At 45.0% G+C, this 16,635-nt stretch overlaps 1 protein-coding gene and 1 non-coding gene across 8 annotated transcripts in view; both read right to left on the bottom strand.

Moving 5' to 3' along the window:
• SDCCAG8 (SHH signaling and ciliogenesis regulator SDCCAG8) overlaps window positions 1-16,635 on the bottom strand; it is a 253,284-nt gene that overhangs the window by 28,994 nt on the left and 207,655 nt on the right. The gene's annotated exons all lie outside the window — the stretch shown is intronic.
• Window positions 5,051-5,215, bottom strand: LOC121015202 (U1 spliceosomal RNA). The gene has a single exon (XR_005783692.1). It is a non-coding gene; the product is annotated as a U1 spliceosomal RNA (small nuclear RNA).

Below are 16,635 nucleotides of genomic sequence, written 5' to 3'. Positions count from 1 at the left end.
GATTTTAACCAACCAGGAAAAAAATAGTGGCTGACAGGCCGAAGCACCATTACGGCCCGCTTCGGTTTCTGGGTTAGTGATTAAGCTTCTCCTGTGACCCAATTGAAAGGGCCCAACACCTGAAGACCTCAAAGAAATGCCAGTTAAAAGGTGCTGGGTGTGACAGCGCTTTATCCGCGCCCCCATTGTCCTCCAATAACCCAACTGGTTTTCATGACCTATCCTAAAATGCGCCATGAGAATCAGGGCTTTCTGATTCCGCACCAATGTTCTAAGCCTGAGGACCCTTTACTGCACAGTTGTTCATACTTACATTCCCTCTGCCTGCTTACAAAGTTACCATTAATTTCACTTTCCAACACTTCCCATCTCTTTGTGTGCGCTCACTCTCTCAAATTCTCCTCCATATTTCCACTCCCAGATACTCTTGAACTTTTGCACACATTGCCAGTTTGAGCCTGCATGGAACAATCAGTATATTAATTCCACTCGGAGAGAGTGAGGTTTTTCTAACACAATCTGCGCAACCTGAACTCTTTCCTTCAGAAACACTTTGCCTTTAAAAAGAAACTCCCAGCATGAACCTCATAAGAAGCGACATGTAACAGACAGTGCATGTGGCGTTGGGCATGCAGCTCAGAATTAAAAGAGAATTTTTTACTTTGTTTCTTCGGTGCCATGTGCATAATGTACATGTGGACGAAACTGACATCAGACATTTAAAGCAAAAAAAAAAAAAAAAAAAGGAAAAAAAAGAAAAAGGGATGGGGGAGGGGGATGTGATGGTGGCGGGAAAGAAAGAAAATGTGTTGATAAAAACAGTAACTTCTGTTAATCTACATTTTTCAGTTACTGTCTTAATTAAGAATGTTAGGAAATATGTTGCAGTTTAATTGCATTGTTTCAAGAAATTCTAATGCTGACAAATTTGGGACTATGTACACTTGGATGGTTTAAAGGATTAAAGTGGTAATTTCTTCCAATTGGGAGATAACAATCAAAATGATACTTCCCCCACGCCCCCCCCCTCCACCCCATGTTCAGCATGAAATGAGCCCTGGGGGTGGGGGTCAAAGTAATGTGTTTTTAACCTGTGTCTATGAGATATAAATAGTTTTTTTGAAATTTTTTAATGTTTATTTTTGAGAGAGACAAAGAGAGAGCGAGCAGGGGAGGGACAGAGAGAGGGACACAGAATCCAAAGCAGGCTCCAGAGTCCCAGCTGTCACGTCAGCACAGAGCCCGATGCGGGGCTTGAACTCACGAAACCGTGAGATCATGACCTGAGAGGGAGTCGGATGCTCAACTGACTGAGCTACTCAGGCGCCCCACGAATAATTTTTTAATACAAAGAATTCACAAAAATGAAATAGCACCTCATCTGAAATAACTGGGTGACATTGGTATCCTTGCAGAAAAGAGTTATTTATGAAAGAAATTGGTAATGATCTCCAAGTGATTCTCAGATGACCTTGTGTCAGACAGTGAAAATCATCTGCCTCAGCCACAAGTACATAAAAACAATGACAGTTTGAAGACATATTCAGATTTTGGGACACTGTTTTCTTCCCACTGCAGCCCAGTCCTGCACATGCTCTACGTTTCATTTCCTGAGGTGGGGGGGAGGTTATTCACTTTTAACCTGGGCTCTCACTTCTTATTTGCTCCCATTCTCTGGGGCAGTTGGGCTCACTGCCTGTGATCGGGGCGGGGGTCTGGGGTGGGGGGTGGGAGCTCAAACCCTAAAGGAGATGCTGCTGTTCAGTGCTCTCTGCTCCCATGGCACGCAGCACAAACCAGGCACCCACAAGAGACTCCCACTGACCTGACTGGCTGCTGCTTTGATAACGTGGTCAGATAAATCAGCCAGTTCTTTCACTGCCTCAGCTACTCATCGCGCCTCCCGTGGACCGCAATGCATGATACATCAGGGCATCTGATACATCATGGCGCCTGGGGGTGGGTCACCCATTCCCTTGAGGAGGCCGACCCAACTTGATAGCAGCAAAAGGCATTGCATCGTATATGCAGTGGCCCTGAACTGGCCGCAAAGAAAGATCTGTTTGCCCCAGAACGCAGCTGAAGTGTCCAGAGAGCTTGGCCAAGAGAACAGCTCCAAAGGTTTGCTCTGGCTGGAAGGTGTCCCTTCTGCCTCAGTTTCTCAAAACAAGAACGGACAGAGAACGTGACCCCAGATGAAATATTGCCCACACGGTGCCAGTATGGCAGTGTCTCAAGTCTTGAACTTATATTTGCATTTCGTATCAGGGAGTGGAGTCCTGCTCAGTTAATGGCATGCATGACCCAAAAGACCAAAGAATTCACTGCTATGGAATTAGTACAATTTGTTTTTAAGCGGCACACATGAGATCCAAAATGGTGAAGGGGCACGCACGTCTCTTAGGTGGTCAACACCTGGGACCACATAAAACTCTGAGCTGACCCATTAAGGGATTAAACATTTTTCATCTCTTGGGGTTTCTGGAAGTTGTGGTGGGAGAACACCTCCCGGGGAGCTGGGAAAGGCCTCTGTCGGCCAGGACCCCTGCAGGGACCGCAGGAGGGGACCTGGAGCAGGACCCCAGCGTTCACTTCCAGGTTCAAGGGAGAGGAGAGAGTTCAGGCAGACATCCAGGCGGGGAGAGCCCAGAGCGAAATTCTAAGTGGAAAAGTTCTGAGTGCATTCTCGGAGTTGGAAGAACACTAAAAGAAGGAGAGGCCACAGGGGGGGAGGAAGAAGGGAAACAGCTCCCGCCCGAGGGCCGACTGCCTATCCAGCAGCGGCAAGGCTGTTCCCGGGCTCCCAGGACCATTTGTTCCATTACACAATCTCCTGAAGCCATTTAGAGAGAGCTCAAACAACTGCCTGTACCAACACGACACATGGCTTCCCATCCCGACTCTTTGCTAATCCAGACGCTCCAACCATCTTTCTTTAAGATGCCATATGGTTGGCAGAAGCCTGTAGATCTAGCAGCACATCTGCTTGTAAGTTTCTCCTTCCCCTCCATCCCCCTAACAAAAGAGGGATCGGGAGACAGACCGCGCGGGGCACGCAGGCGTACCTCTGCCCATATATAGTTCTTTCTTTTGAAGCCTGCTAACTAAACAGAACTGTTAAAGGGATGATCGGGAATTATTCGGGGCTCGCTCATTTTTAACTCGACAACATGGCGATTTATTTGCCTGTCGTGATTCAGAACAAGATTAGAAAAACAAAGGGTGGCTGGTCTCCTTTTTCCAAGAGCTTGATTTCTTGAAAACCACTTCAAAGCTCTCCCTCTGGGAATCCTTGGGAGGCTTTCTGGCCGAGGGAGAGGGACGGCACCCTTGCCTGAAGCTATTTCTCCTCTTCTTTTTGGTCAAGGAAGACGGACAATCTGAGAAACCAGCAGATACCCAGAGCCTGCTTTGTTAGCAAGCACGGCGCGGCTGTATGCTAATGAGCCGGCACTGACACACTGCTTTTCCGTATGATGAGCAAAGATTGTTGACGCTGTTGAAATCCTGGCTCTCCTGGCCTGTGAGCCCACGGGCTGCCTCCTTGGAATCCGGCCCCCAGAAAGACAGGCTGCAAAAAAATAATACATTCGACTCTCCTGATGACTGAAATCTGGCCATTTGTAACTTAGAGCGGTGGGGGACGGGGGAGGGGAGCGGGACTGGGAAAATATTCTAAAATATTTCATCAGGCCAGGAATCAGAAAGACTAACTTCTAGACAAACTAAAAGTTAAACCTGGCAGACACATGTGAGTGATCGAGGCCAGGGCGCTCGGCTTCAGGAGCAAAAATCTGCAGAGTGGGGGTGAGGGGCAGTTGGTCTAGCCTCTGTAACATAGGGACAGCTGGGATATTCCCTCCGGACTGGTGCAGAGAGCCCTCTTGCAGATGGGACACCCCCACTGGTGGCACCACTCAGTCACAGGTGAAAAGCCGTTTCTGATCTCCTTGTAAATTTGTTCGATCCATGTGTTGGTTGACCACACATGGTTTTCCAAGTCCGTGCAAATGAGGGATGGTAAAAAAAGCAAACCGAATATTCCATTGTTGCAAAAGTAGACCCTTTTTTTTTTCTTTCAGAAGTCAAAGAAGGGTGGAAAAGGATGCGGTGTTAAGTGCTGAGCACGTTAAATGAAATATCCCTTTATCTGCTTGGAAACTCTAAGTAGTCAGGCACTATTATTTTGATTTAATAGATTGTGGAGACTGAGGCTTAGAAAGGGTTAGCAAAAAAAAAAAAAAAAAAAAAAAAGATGAAGCAAAACTTCAGCAAACCTGCAGTGAGGAATTGCTGAACCCCAGGGAGCCTGGGTGGCTCAGTTGATTAGGCATCTGACTTTGGCTCAGGCCATGATCTCATGGTTCGTAGGTTCGAGCCCTGTGTCGGGCTCTGTGCTGACAGCTCGGGGCCTGGAGCCTGCTTCAGATTTTGCATCTCCCTCTCTCTCTGTCCCTCCCCCACTAGCGCTCTGTCTCTCGCTCTCTCTCAAAAATAAATAAACATTAAAAAATTAAAAAAAGAAAAAGTAACTGCCAAAGCCATGCAGATCTCATGAAGTCCAGTAGCCTCCAGGTGTTCAGGGACACTTCTGCACAGACACGTCCCCTCAGGATATGCCCGGGTTCCAGGCTGCCCACCTGAGCAGACCACTGTCAGCTGGTGAGCAATAAACTAGTTCAAATTAGTATGCTGACGGGGGCACCAAACTGTAAATTCCATTTACTTGTTATCTACAATGTGAATGAAAATTCATGTAACTGAAATGCAAAAACATGAGGAGTGACTAAGAAAGCATTGGATATTATAATGAAAGTATCAGAACTTAGCCATTCAAAAAGTATGCCCTTCAAATTATTCCCCTTGGGGATGTGGGGATAGCACGTGTTTTCCAACCACAAGGCCACTGCCTAGATCTTGCCGACAGGTTCCTCCTTTCTGAAACTTCCTCCATAGCCTCGGGCCTCATGGGTGGATACACACATAAGTCTGTGAGTATGTGTTCAATGCATTTTGTCAAATTCATACATTTGTCCCCCACCCCCCCCCCCAGGGGAAAGTGCGAATGCAGTCACCCACTACCACAAATTGTGCAGTCAAGTTTCCCACATTTGGGGAAATCGCAGGGGTCAACACATCCGGAGTGCAATGGATAAGCCTCGCCCTGGGAAAACCACCTTCGCTGATCATGGTATCTCCCTTGCCAGGTAAGTATAAAAATCATATGTTTTAATATAAAATACATGCAGTGCAGGTTATACTACTCGATGATTACACAGACTAGATGCCGGGAGCCTGATTCTATTATCAACAGGAACAATAACCTATTATTAACAATTGTTTTGTTACCATTGAGATGCAGCTATGTAGAATGACGACTTTGAATTAAAAGAAAAAAAACCTACGTTGAAATCTCAGCATGGTCCCAGGCAAATTCTTCTAAGCCTGTTTCATTTCCAATATAAAATGATTCTACTACCTCCCAGGACTACTTGGAGAGTTAGAGACAGCATGTAAAATGCCTGGCCCTTAGAGATCCTCACTAAGTGAAAGTACAATCATCATCATCATTATTATTTTTAATAAAGTGTTTCAGGGGCGCCTGGGGGGCTCAGTCAGGTGAGTGTCTGACCCTTGATTTCGGCTCAGGTCATGATCTCACCGTCGTGGGATGGAGCCCCGTGTCAGGAATCTCTGCTTGGGGTTCTCTCTCTCTCCCCCTCTCTTTTTGCCCCTCCCCCGCTCATGCGCGCTTTCTCTCTCAAAACAAATAAAAAACATTAAAAAAGTACTTCAGAGCATATGCACAGTGCTTCCACATACACGAGCTCACCTAACTCTGAAAACGGCCCCGAATATACGAAGTGCTGCTTCTTTCAAATGAACGAGGCAATTAAGATTCCATAATAACATAACTAAAGCAATAAACAGTATGAGGTATTATTATTATTATTAATTGAGACTCTTCTATGTGCAGTGACTGTGCTAAGTGTTTTTCCAGTTATTTGTAAGTCATTATTAGCAACCTTTTCAAGAAGGTATTATGGCTACTATTGTGATCCTCATTTTATAGACAAGAAAGTGAGGCCCAGAGATGCCCCCGATATCTTGCCTTATTCACATAGTAAGTGGAGAGCTAGAACACAATCCCAGGTCTGTCATCTAAACCCATGATCCGCACGGCAGCTATAAAATAGCTAAGACAGGACTGAAAGCCAGATTTCTCTGTTTAAGATCTGGTGCTCCTTTGTCCATACCACATTGTCCTTGGGTGGAACTTAACTAAAAGCTACTGGGCGTTTGACAAGACAGTCTCCTAGCAAAACAAAACAAAACAAAAAACAACTTTGTCCTCACCAAATTTCCATGTATGCTAGTAAATTCTATAGGGTCCGTGGTTCAAGTATCACGTGTGTTTATGTGCACTTGCACAGAGCCTGAATGCTGGGTGCCCCCTCCAGCGTAGTGAAAAATTAGAGCAGTTTTCCTTAGAGCATTTGAATGCATCACACACACAAACACACACCATCAGAGCTGTCATTATATACTTGGAATCCAACATCACTGAGGTTGTCAGGAATTTCTTATCAAGACAATAGTCTTTCAATAAAAGTTAACTGTCAATAGAAGGCTTCTGAATCAAAATGATCTGCTGGGGATGCTAGAACATTTGGAGGCTGCTGATCAGATGCTGGCATGGAGCAAAGGGAGGTTTGGTGCACATATGTGCCCAAGCAGACAGCTCCGCCCCACCCCCACAAAGCCCCGAGGTGTCCCCGAGACTCTCCTCTGGCTTCTGGGCCAGTGGGATCTGGGGGCTGTAATCTGGGGTGGGTTTTTCTCCGGCCTCTGCTCTCTCCCTCCTCACATCCCCCTCACCTGATTGGACCTGGACTGATTTCCAAAATCACTGGATCCCCCAGCTTCCTAATTTCACCGCTGACTCCAACTCAGTTCAAAACAGAACAGGATTTTAACCAACCAGCCAAGCAAACAAACAAATACCTTTTCTATCACTTCAGTGCTTCCAAATTCATTAATCTTTGGTCACATTTCCAGTCAACAGTCAAAAGCAGTTTCCAGGAGGGTCTGAGCATAATAGACTGTGAACGGAGATGTGTTGCTTGGAAGTTAGCGCTGTATAAGCACCAAGTGCCCCCACGCTTTCAAACTTAAAGGAGATGAGTCTCAAAGGCCTCTCTAGAGTATTCTGGAATGCATCGTTATGAGGCAGCACTTCTGATCTGTCAGGGGTGGAGACCTGATTATTAACCGTCCGTCCCCCTGACAGTATTCCCCAGAGGCCGACATTGTGAACATTGTGTCCTTCATTAATTGCAAGGGCTGCAGTAGTCCTGGGTTACAGCACGAGAACAAAAACCCTGTTTCATTCTAACTTCGCTAAAGGTGTAGGGAAGACCTATTTAATGTTCACGAGCTCTGATTACAGGTTGTACACGTTGCTCCCTGTGCTGAGCGCTGTGGCAATGCACATAGCTAACGTTTATTGAGTCCTTGCTGTGTGCCAGGCACTGCTCTGAACATTTGTGTAATAATTCGTGCAATCCTCTTAACCCCATGAGATACGTAACACAACTGTCATAATTTTATGGATGGAGATGTTTAGGCCCACGTTAAGTAGCTCGTCCCAAATCACACAGCGCAGAAGAGGGCAGAGCAGGTATTTGAAGCCGTGCCATCTGGGTTCAGAAGGCACGTTCTTAACTACCCTTCCCTATGATGACTCTCAGAGACATTAAGTAGGAAAGGGTCTGATTCTCAGCCTACCAGCCATGGGAGTTTGGTGATGTTTAGCTTCTCTCTAACCAGATGACTTCAAAGTAAAATGTAATTTTTACCATACATGTCCCACCTGTCCATCTCACAAGATTGTTAGGAAACTTTATTTTATATTCATGTTCTCACTCCCATGATTCTCTGCTTTCTTTCTCCCGTGTGCAAAGGTCTAGTGTAGGCCCATTGGGCGTGACCTCTTTGAGGGGAGGGCCAGTATCTAATATATTTCATTATATCTAATATTGTGTGGCCAGACCTCACAGCTTGCTATGACTATCTTCATCACAGCCTCAGAAATTGCCTCTTTGGGTGCTAAGTAGGGGCCCCAAAATGAACAACCAAAGACCTTTGGCTTTGCCAACCGAAGAAGGGGGCACAGATTTGTATAGATTTGTGCATCCTGCATTTGGTGTTTAAATGCCTTCTCCAAATGGTCTCAGACAAAATGAAAAGGCACTGAAATCAGCCAGCCCCAGTAAGATATACAGGGACGGTCTGACGAGAAATAAGCTAGGGAAAAACAAGTAGTAGCTTCTCTTCTGGAAGCCCCTGAGGTCAGCTTTGTCATCAGCCCACGGTGCTCAGGGATATTAAAAACACTGCCACAATGGAGCGAACACAGCTAACGTGATAGAAAGGAGACAAGATTGGATATAAAACAGAAATACTGCCTTTCCAGAGAGAGAAAATTGTTAATACAAATGAACAGCTGTTTGGGAAGAAAACATTATTTCTCCAAACCCAGACAAAGCTCTATTTATTACATTTCAGAGACACTTAAATTATAGTGTCTGAAAGCTATCCTATCATGGGTTTATCTGTGACACCTAAATTATCCAAAAATCTGAGAGGTTAAGCCAAAATAAAGGCTTTCCTGTGAGAAAGGCTTCTAGAGAGAAAGTTCCTCTTTTTCCTCAAAGGAGCAGGTGAATAAATTCACTGTGTAGCATAACCAAATGAATACTAAATTCCAGCACTAAACTTTCTGGAAATGCAATGGAATATTAAATGCAAAATTCATTCCAAGATGTTAATGTATGCTATTTAAAAATCTAAATGCATAGTTCACTATTCCCATTGGTCTGTTTATATTCTTGTGTTCACATGGGTTCTCGACTGCATCCAGCTCTGGGTCTGCCCCAGGTGCTCCCCAGAAGTCCTAGAATGTTCTCTGTGCTTGCTGTGCTGGGCCAGTCCTGTTATGGGAGGTGCTGGAAATGGCATCAGCCCTGACCCTTCCAGAGGAGACCAGGGCTCACCAACACCTTTCTCACTGACTAGCATGTGTCTGGCTGCCTTGAGGCATTTCTGGAAAGTTGACTGTCACACTCTGATTAAAAAAAAAAAAAAAAAAAAAATGGGGGCACCTGGGTGGCTCAGTTGGTTAGGCGACTGACTTCGGCTCAGGTCATGATCTCGCGGTTTGTTGAGTTCGAGCCCCGCATCAGGCTCTGTGCTGACAGCTCAGAGCCTGGAGCCTGCTTCGGATTCTGTGTCTCCTCCTCTCTCTACCCCTCCCGTGCTCACACTCTGTGTCTCTCTGTCTCTCAATAATAAATAAACGTTAAAAAAAAAAAGTAAAAAAAAAAGTAAAAAAAAATTGCCACGAAGGGGAAAAAATGAAGAAAATCCTATTTGGCAGGGTCTAGGGAAAGTTACACAACAGACCAAGTGACCAGGTTAGGGGGCACTGTCAAGGTCAAGGGTAGGCTTGCCTCAGTCCTTTCTGCTCATCCCTCCAATCAATTCAAGTACAGCACAGGCTTCAGGCTAGATGGGAAACACAACAAAAGCAACACCATAAAGAAGGAAACTAAAATCCATAATCCTGTGATGCTACCTTACCACGGGGTGACCTGAACTTGAATGCTCTGGGGCCACTCAGGAGTCTCTATCACCCTACACAAGACGTGTGCTTCCCTCCTCTCGTTAGCACTTGGTACCGTTCTACCTTTACTTCCAACACACCTCGTGGGGTGCAGTGCGGCATAGTAAGTTAGTGAAGACTTGAGAGATTCCTAGTGAAAGGTGTTATGGTGTTATGTAAATACACAGTATTATTTTGTCTTTATTCCAGCATTACTGGTTTGAAATAGTTCAGTGTGTGTAAATATGTTTAATAATGTGTATTAATTAGATTTTTTTTTTTTTTTTTTGGAATTCCCTGGCGTCTCAGTTAACTAAGTGGTAGCAGGTTTACTGGTGCAGGGAACTGTTAAGGACAGTGTCTGACAACTATCCGTTGGTCTGTCCCATTCAGATCAAATTCTAGCTAGGGGAATCCACTCAGTGCGTGTAGTCATTTACTTGAGCCCAAGACGAAATCGCTAGGTTGTGACCCCCTCGTGAAAATAAAGAGCCAGATGCAAATGCTAAAATTCACAACATGCGAGCAACCCATCCCAGAGAATGGGAGGAACTGGGCGAGCTCCCTGTAAGCACTTAGTAGGACGGAAAAGCCTAAGCGTGCAATGTTCGGGAAAAAAAAAAAAATTCTTTTAAGTACCAGTACCACATGCTTTATACTGAAGTGTCTAAAAATAAATACTACTCTGAAGATCAAGTGTCAATCAGGGCCAGGTTAACCCTTGATAGCCACTTCTGTTCCCCTCTAGGAATAGCATTTTCTCCAACCTTGTCAGCAATGTAGGGTCAAGAGGATCTGACCGTGGCAACCCAACTTTCTTTACAGGGTTCTGAATAAAGGGTTATTTCCAGCCTTCTCTCCAGACAATAGCCATCTACACCTGCTGGCGCTCATAGGAACACTGAGAGTTCAGATTGATTACATGGACAGGTATTTCCCGGAGACGTTGCTTTTTAAATATCCTGTGTGGGCATGTGCCCATGTGGCAGAATGGTCTTGTTTTCTTTCCCATCACAGATGGCCGAGAGTCCTTCCCATGAGAATGGAGTCAAAAGCATAGGCTTCAGAATTATCATAAAGATGGGGAGAAGGTGTCAATGAATTACTGAAAAACTCACAGAACTCATCATATGCTGAGTTAAATGAGTAATGTTACCCTAGAGAACATCTTGTGTTATGTGTATTATTTTCTCCCTCCCAAGATAAAAATCTGCACAGAGACCTGCACTGTGATTGGATTGTGCCATATAGGCATCATAAGAAGTCCTTGAGTCAGGACGGTCTTGAGCTGGACAGCCAACAGAAACACTTCAGGCTAGCTGACTGAGCCACCAGGAGGGACAAGACATAGAACCATGCCTCGACATTGGGAATATAAGGGAGGTCAGACAGAAGTCATGTGCTGCTTCTCATGTTGGGTTTTAAGTCTAAATCGATCTTCCAAAGTGTGGAATCCAAAGAATATTATTAGAAAGAGTGCCTTTTTTAACTCTCTGCATATACCCAGCTCTCCTTCAGAGTCAAGAATCACCTTCTACAAAGCCCTATCTGATCTCCTCCTATATGTTCCTTCTCCCGTGTTCCACATCATCGCTCTGATCACAGTGCATCAGAACTGTCTACAGGAAGAAAGGTCAGCCCTTTGTGAGCAGGGGATGGTTCTCACGGGCAGCCACAATGTCTGGCACAGGACCTGACATAGGCAGGTATTGAAGGAAAGAAGGATTTTTTTTAAGTGTTTATTTATTTTTGAGAGAGAGAGACAGAGAGACAAAGTGTAAGTGGTGGGGGAGGGGAAGAGAGAGAGGGAGGCACAGAACCCGAAGCAGGCTCCAGGCTCCGAGCCATCAGCACAGAGCCCGATGCGGGACTCGAACTCACGAACTGTGAGATCGTGACCTGAGCCAAAGTGGAACGCTCATCCAACTGAGCCACCCAGGCGCCCCAGGGAAAATAGGATTTGTAATGACAGCATCACAGACCGTGCTTATAAAGCACCGACTGGCCTGAAATCAGATGGCATCACAGTCACATCACCCTTTTTATAGAGATGGCTTTCAAGGAACCACTGGCAAAAGCTGCCATCTCCACCTTCAGCTGGAGTAGAGAATTAGTTACATTTGTGGAGGTCATATTTCTTTTGCTTCTGAAGAATATGGACTTTTTTTTTTTTTTTTTTTTTTGCTAAAAGAAAACTAGATAAAAAAGAGGGCAATGCCTCCGTGTAGAGAAGGCCTTGGGGACTTTCTAGGAAAACAATTTCACTGGCAGCAGCTGGAGATGCAGCATATGATCTTGCTAAAGCTGTTTAAGTACCATACACGCTGTTGATGCTGGTGTTTTCCAGTGACTGAGAGGCAGGGACTTCAATGCAACGTGAAGAAAATACCACAACATTCACCTGTCCCGGCAAGTATTTACCAAACACCTACAACGTACTCCCTACCGGCTGCTGGGAAATGGTGGAGAACAAGACAGAGAAGATGTCACTCCCAGGGTGTTGCATGTAGTTGTCGACGGGATCCCTATCTGGGGAAATTTCGCAAAGACGCTTCTGGGAAAGTGCTGGGAGAGGAACCTCAGTGGTGGAGTGGAGGCAAGTTAAATCTCTGCTCGAGGACTCACTCATGACGGCATCAACGTGACGCGATTCGGTAAGCTTTGTTTAAACAGACTTCCAACTACATTTTATGAGCTCTGGCCACGGTGGCTACCCAAGTAGATTAGCTACTGGCCCCGCCCCTCAGCACCTCCAGAAAGACCTTGGCACATGGCTAAGGAGAGCAGTAGATGGGCGTGCAAGGGGAGGGCCCAGGTGCAGGTGAGCGGTCTTAGAATTCAGAAAGAGGACTTCATTGAAGAAAACCCCTCCGTTGACTCTAAAGCAATGTGAGTTACTGATGAACCGACAAGATACGACAGTACATTCATCTGTACCAATAACCCTGACAGAGAGTAATACGGAAATAAAATGTACTGTCTGACTGGTAACAAAGGTTTCGATGCAATCCGTTTCACAACACAGCAGAATGCTAATGTAGTTCAAATCTGACTGGATGTGCCAAGAAAGAAAAAATGTTTCCCATCGATGCAAATTTTTTGGAGACTAAGAAAATGGACTTCTAGAGCCTCTCAAGGACTCTGCTAGTCATGCCACAGACAGTTTGAAGGAACTGCTGACTCCTGAGACCACGCCGCGGGATTAAAACAAAGACCGCAAAGTTGCCGCCTTCCCCAAGCAGCATTCATGGGATCGCGAGGCGGGGACACCTTTCAGAGCAGGGAACAGGCAGAGCTGGGAACAGGCAGGCTGACCCAGTGCACTTTCTTTTTGATCAACCTTATATTTGACTGTATTTTAGTAAATTATCCATGTAGTTGTATTTTGACAGCTCTCTTTACAGCAGTAAAACAAAATGTGTGCATCGCAAATGGCAAAGATTCAAATTTCAGCTATGTTTATCCAAAATAGCACTGAACTGCTTCTGTACTTATGCTATACTGCCTACAGCTTTACGGAAGGGAAGACAGATGGGATGAATTTAGCAGGGAAACAGCTGTGGCTTGAAGAAGAGACAAGCAAAAGTTTTGCTATCAGGCTTCATTATGTATCAAGGTACCAGTAAAATGTGTATCCGTAAGGCAGCCAAAAAAGTGTTTTTCATTTGACTAGTGATAATTACCCTTTCTCAACAGCTGACAATGTTCTAAGTGGCATTAAATAGGTAGAATAATTAAGCAATAAGATACAACAGGCAGCGCCTTGCTGGGAACTGTGGTTCCCCTCAGGTGAGCTTGGAAGGCCGAGGCTAAGGGGTCAATGACTTCAACCGCCTGAGAGATACAGCAGGAAGTTGCTGGGGGGACCGCACACCAATAGGAAATAGGAGGGAAACTCCCCAGGGAGGTTGGAAACTGAGAGCTTATCTGTGACGGTGACATCTTGGAAAGAAAGTGACCCCCGAACTTCTCCCCCCAACTCAACAATGGATGTGTGCCCTTCACCCCCACTGGACATACTTGTGGAAATGGAGGGAGGGATGGTCCTCCTCAGAATCATCTTTCGTCTGTGTTCAGATGTTCAGTTAGGTGTTTCTCAAGACTGGGCTGCGTCAACCTTCAGACAAGAGGAAATTTCCGGGCTTTACAATGATGACCAGTCACATTGCTAGTTAAGTGTGCTCGGATATACCGTTCCTGACACTGTACCAATCCCACTCTCAGCTGTAGCCTCGGAAAAAACTGACCAACGTCTACTGCCAATCCTAGAGACCCTCCTACGCAGATGAGGGCTCACTGCACAACCTTGGTGTTTGCAATAAGAAAGCATGCACTTTGTGGGAAAAAAAATTGTACCTCTTTATGATTGCATTAAGTAGAGCCCTCTATATTGGGTGACTGACAAAGAAAAAATATATATACGTTTATATATTGATGTTTAGCTATTTTTGAGAGAGACAGAGACAGAGCATGAGCAGGGGAGGGGCAGAGAGACAGGGAGACACAGAATCTGACGTGGGCCTCGAACCCGCTGACTGCTAGATCATGACCTGAGCCGAAGTCGGACACTTAACCGACTGAGACACCCAGGCGCCCCTAAATAGATTTTTTAATAAATCTAACCTGTGCCACACATGGATAACACCCTTGTGCTCCACCCAGATCAATAACGTTAATACTGCCATGGTAACAGAAAGGAGAAACACAGAAACGGCCTGAAAAAGGAACAAACACACTGTGACATGTATGCAATAAACCCGGGTGTGACAGTGCTATCTGGTGGCACAAAGTTTACCTCACTGCCACTGAGTGGTAATGAATGGAAAGCATGAACATGGTCAAAAGCATGTGAGAACAGATTAGAAACTTACTACCTTCCTCAGTTTTCACCATCAGTTTCTATTTGTGCTCAGGCAAGAGGCTGTACGTTTTCTTTTCGTGTAGGTACAATTATTGTTGTCCCCCTGTGGCCTTTTTGTAACGTTCTGCTACTTTCCCAGTGACTTTTGTTCCTGGCAACACTTCTCAGGACTCTACCGGACTGCGTCTTGACAGGCCCCCTAATACCACTGCTTTTCTGGGTCCACTAGGACCATTGTCTCTTTTAGAGGCAGAAAGACCATGAGGTATTGTAGAGACAGCACAGGCTTTGGAGTCAGATACACCTGTTTGAAGTGTAGCTTCGCCTCTCACAGACAATTTCCTTCCTCTGGGTCTCAGTTGCCTCATTTGTAAACCGGGGTAAACTGTGGACAGCTTTTGTAGAGCACCTAGTGTAACATCACGGTAAACCGTCAATAATTAGGAATGACTTTTTTTTCTTTTTTTTTTTAATGGAAGGAAGGATTTTACTGAATTGCCCTTCCTGCCATTCTCTTATTTCAAATGATTGTTCCTCTTCTATTCCTTCTCACAATTCATCCATCTGCCTTGAATTTACAGCAACATAAACATACTTGAGAATGTGACTATTTTAGGCTCTCTACCACATTTTCTCCTATCGATCAGCACCCGAGACTTTCACGCAGAGACACGGGATCCTCAGGTGTGAGATATGTTTGCACCGCTTAAGGCACGCATGTTGGGACTCCGTTCTGAAACTGACCAGATGCCCTTCGGGGAACCACAGTCGAGGCTTAGTGGCTGGAGAGCAGATCAGAGGACACAGAGAATGAGAACATAAAATAATGCCATATCTGGTGGGTACCACGCAGGAACTTTTTAAAAATTGGTATCACGGGAGCTAAAATATTCCTAAGTTCTTCACATCGGCCTCCCTTCTTCATAGACTTGGGAGTAAAGCCACATGGTTCTGGTTCCTCCTCTGTCGTGTATGTGGCTGTGTGACCTCCCTGTGCCTCAATTTCCTGAGTAGTACTTTCCTCATAGGGTTGTACAAGAATTAAATTGTCAATAAAGGTAAGCGTTTAGAACATGGACAGTGGCTGGTACATAGAAAGTACTATCTAAAGTTAGCTGCTGCTGGGGCGCCTGGGTGGCTCAGTTGGTTGAGCATCTGACTCTTGATTTCAGCTCAGGTCATGATCCCAGGGTCTTGGGATCAAGCCCCGCGTCAGGCTCTGAGCTGAGTGTGGAGCCTGCTTAAGATTCTTTTGCTCCCTCCATCCCTGTCCCCAACTCTCTCTAAAATAAATGAAAATAAAAAAAATAAAGTTAGCTGCTACAATGTTAGTGATAACAATTGTAATGATAATTTATTATATATGTATTTATGTGTTGTATGATTATGTGCTAGGTAATAATCATCATTATTGTAAGGTGTGTCAGAAAATTTGTACATGGTAGCAAGAAGTTTTGTACAATGTTTAATGGGTGCCAAACTATGGAAACTGGGAGTCAGCAAGAGGGCCTGGAACCAAGAACCCTTAGTGCATGAAATGAGAGTAGAGACAAGGTCCTGGGCCCTGGTGGCTGGTGGCGTGGATGAATTTCTCTTACGGCAAAGATCTTAAGATCATCGTTTTGATCACAAGACTTCTTCATAAGAAGTATGCTCCTAAAGTTAGTAACTTGCTCAGACCCACACACAAGTCAAGACCAAATAGAACTGTGTCTTGTACCTCCTGAGACCTCATTTCAGGATGGATCCCAAAGGTTCCTACAGAGAGATCTCGATCCATACCAGGATACTTGATGATTATATTTCTGACAGAGAGAGATGCCTTGGGTACTGCAGCCAAAAAGAGAAGAATACACGTGACAGCCCAGAGGCCATGCTGTCTCAGTGCAAGTCAACAAGGTCTCCATCTCTTGGATTCCTCATATTGTGAATGATGATAACCACCTTTGATAACCACTTAACCGAGGGTTGGAGCTGAAATTCATAAAGCATGCATGAGGTTGCAATTATATAAATACAGAAACGATCTCTCTTTTAAGAATCAATTTTGAGTGATTTCAATCAATATGTTAAATGCCTTATAAAACTAATGAACAATTAAATTTCGGAT

Source organism: Herpailurus yagouaroundi, unplaced genomic scaffold, assembly GCF_014898765.1.
Source record: "Herpailurus yagouaroundi ecotype Mexico unplaced genomic scaffold, PumYag 205, whole genome shotgun sequence".
NCBI classification, from domain to species: Eukaryota; Metazoa; Chordata; class Mammalia; order Carnivora; family Felidae; genus Herpailurus; species Herpailurus yagouaroundi.
The sequence above is the reverse complement of the archived record's forward strand: the minus strand, read 5'-3'. Positions and strand labels throughout refer to the sequence as shown.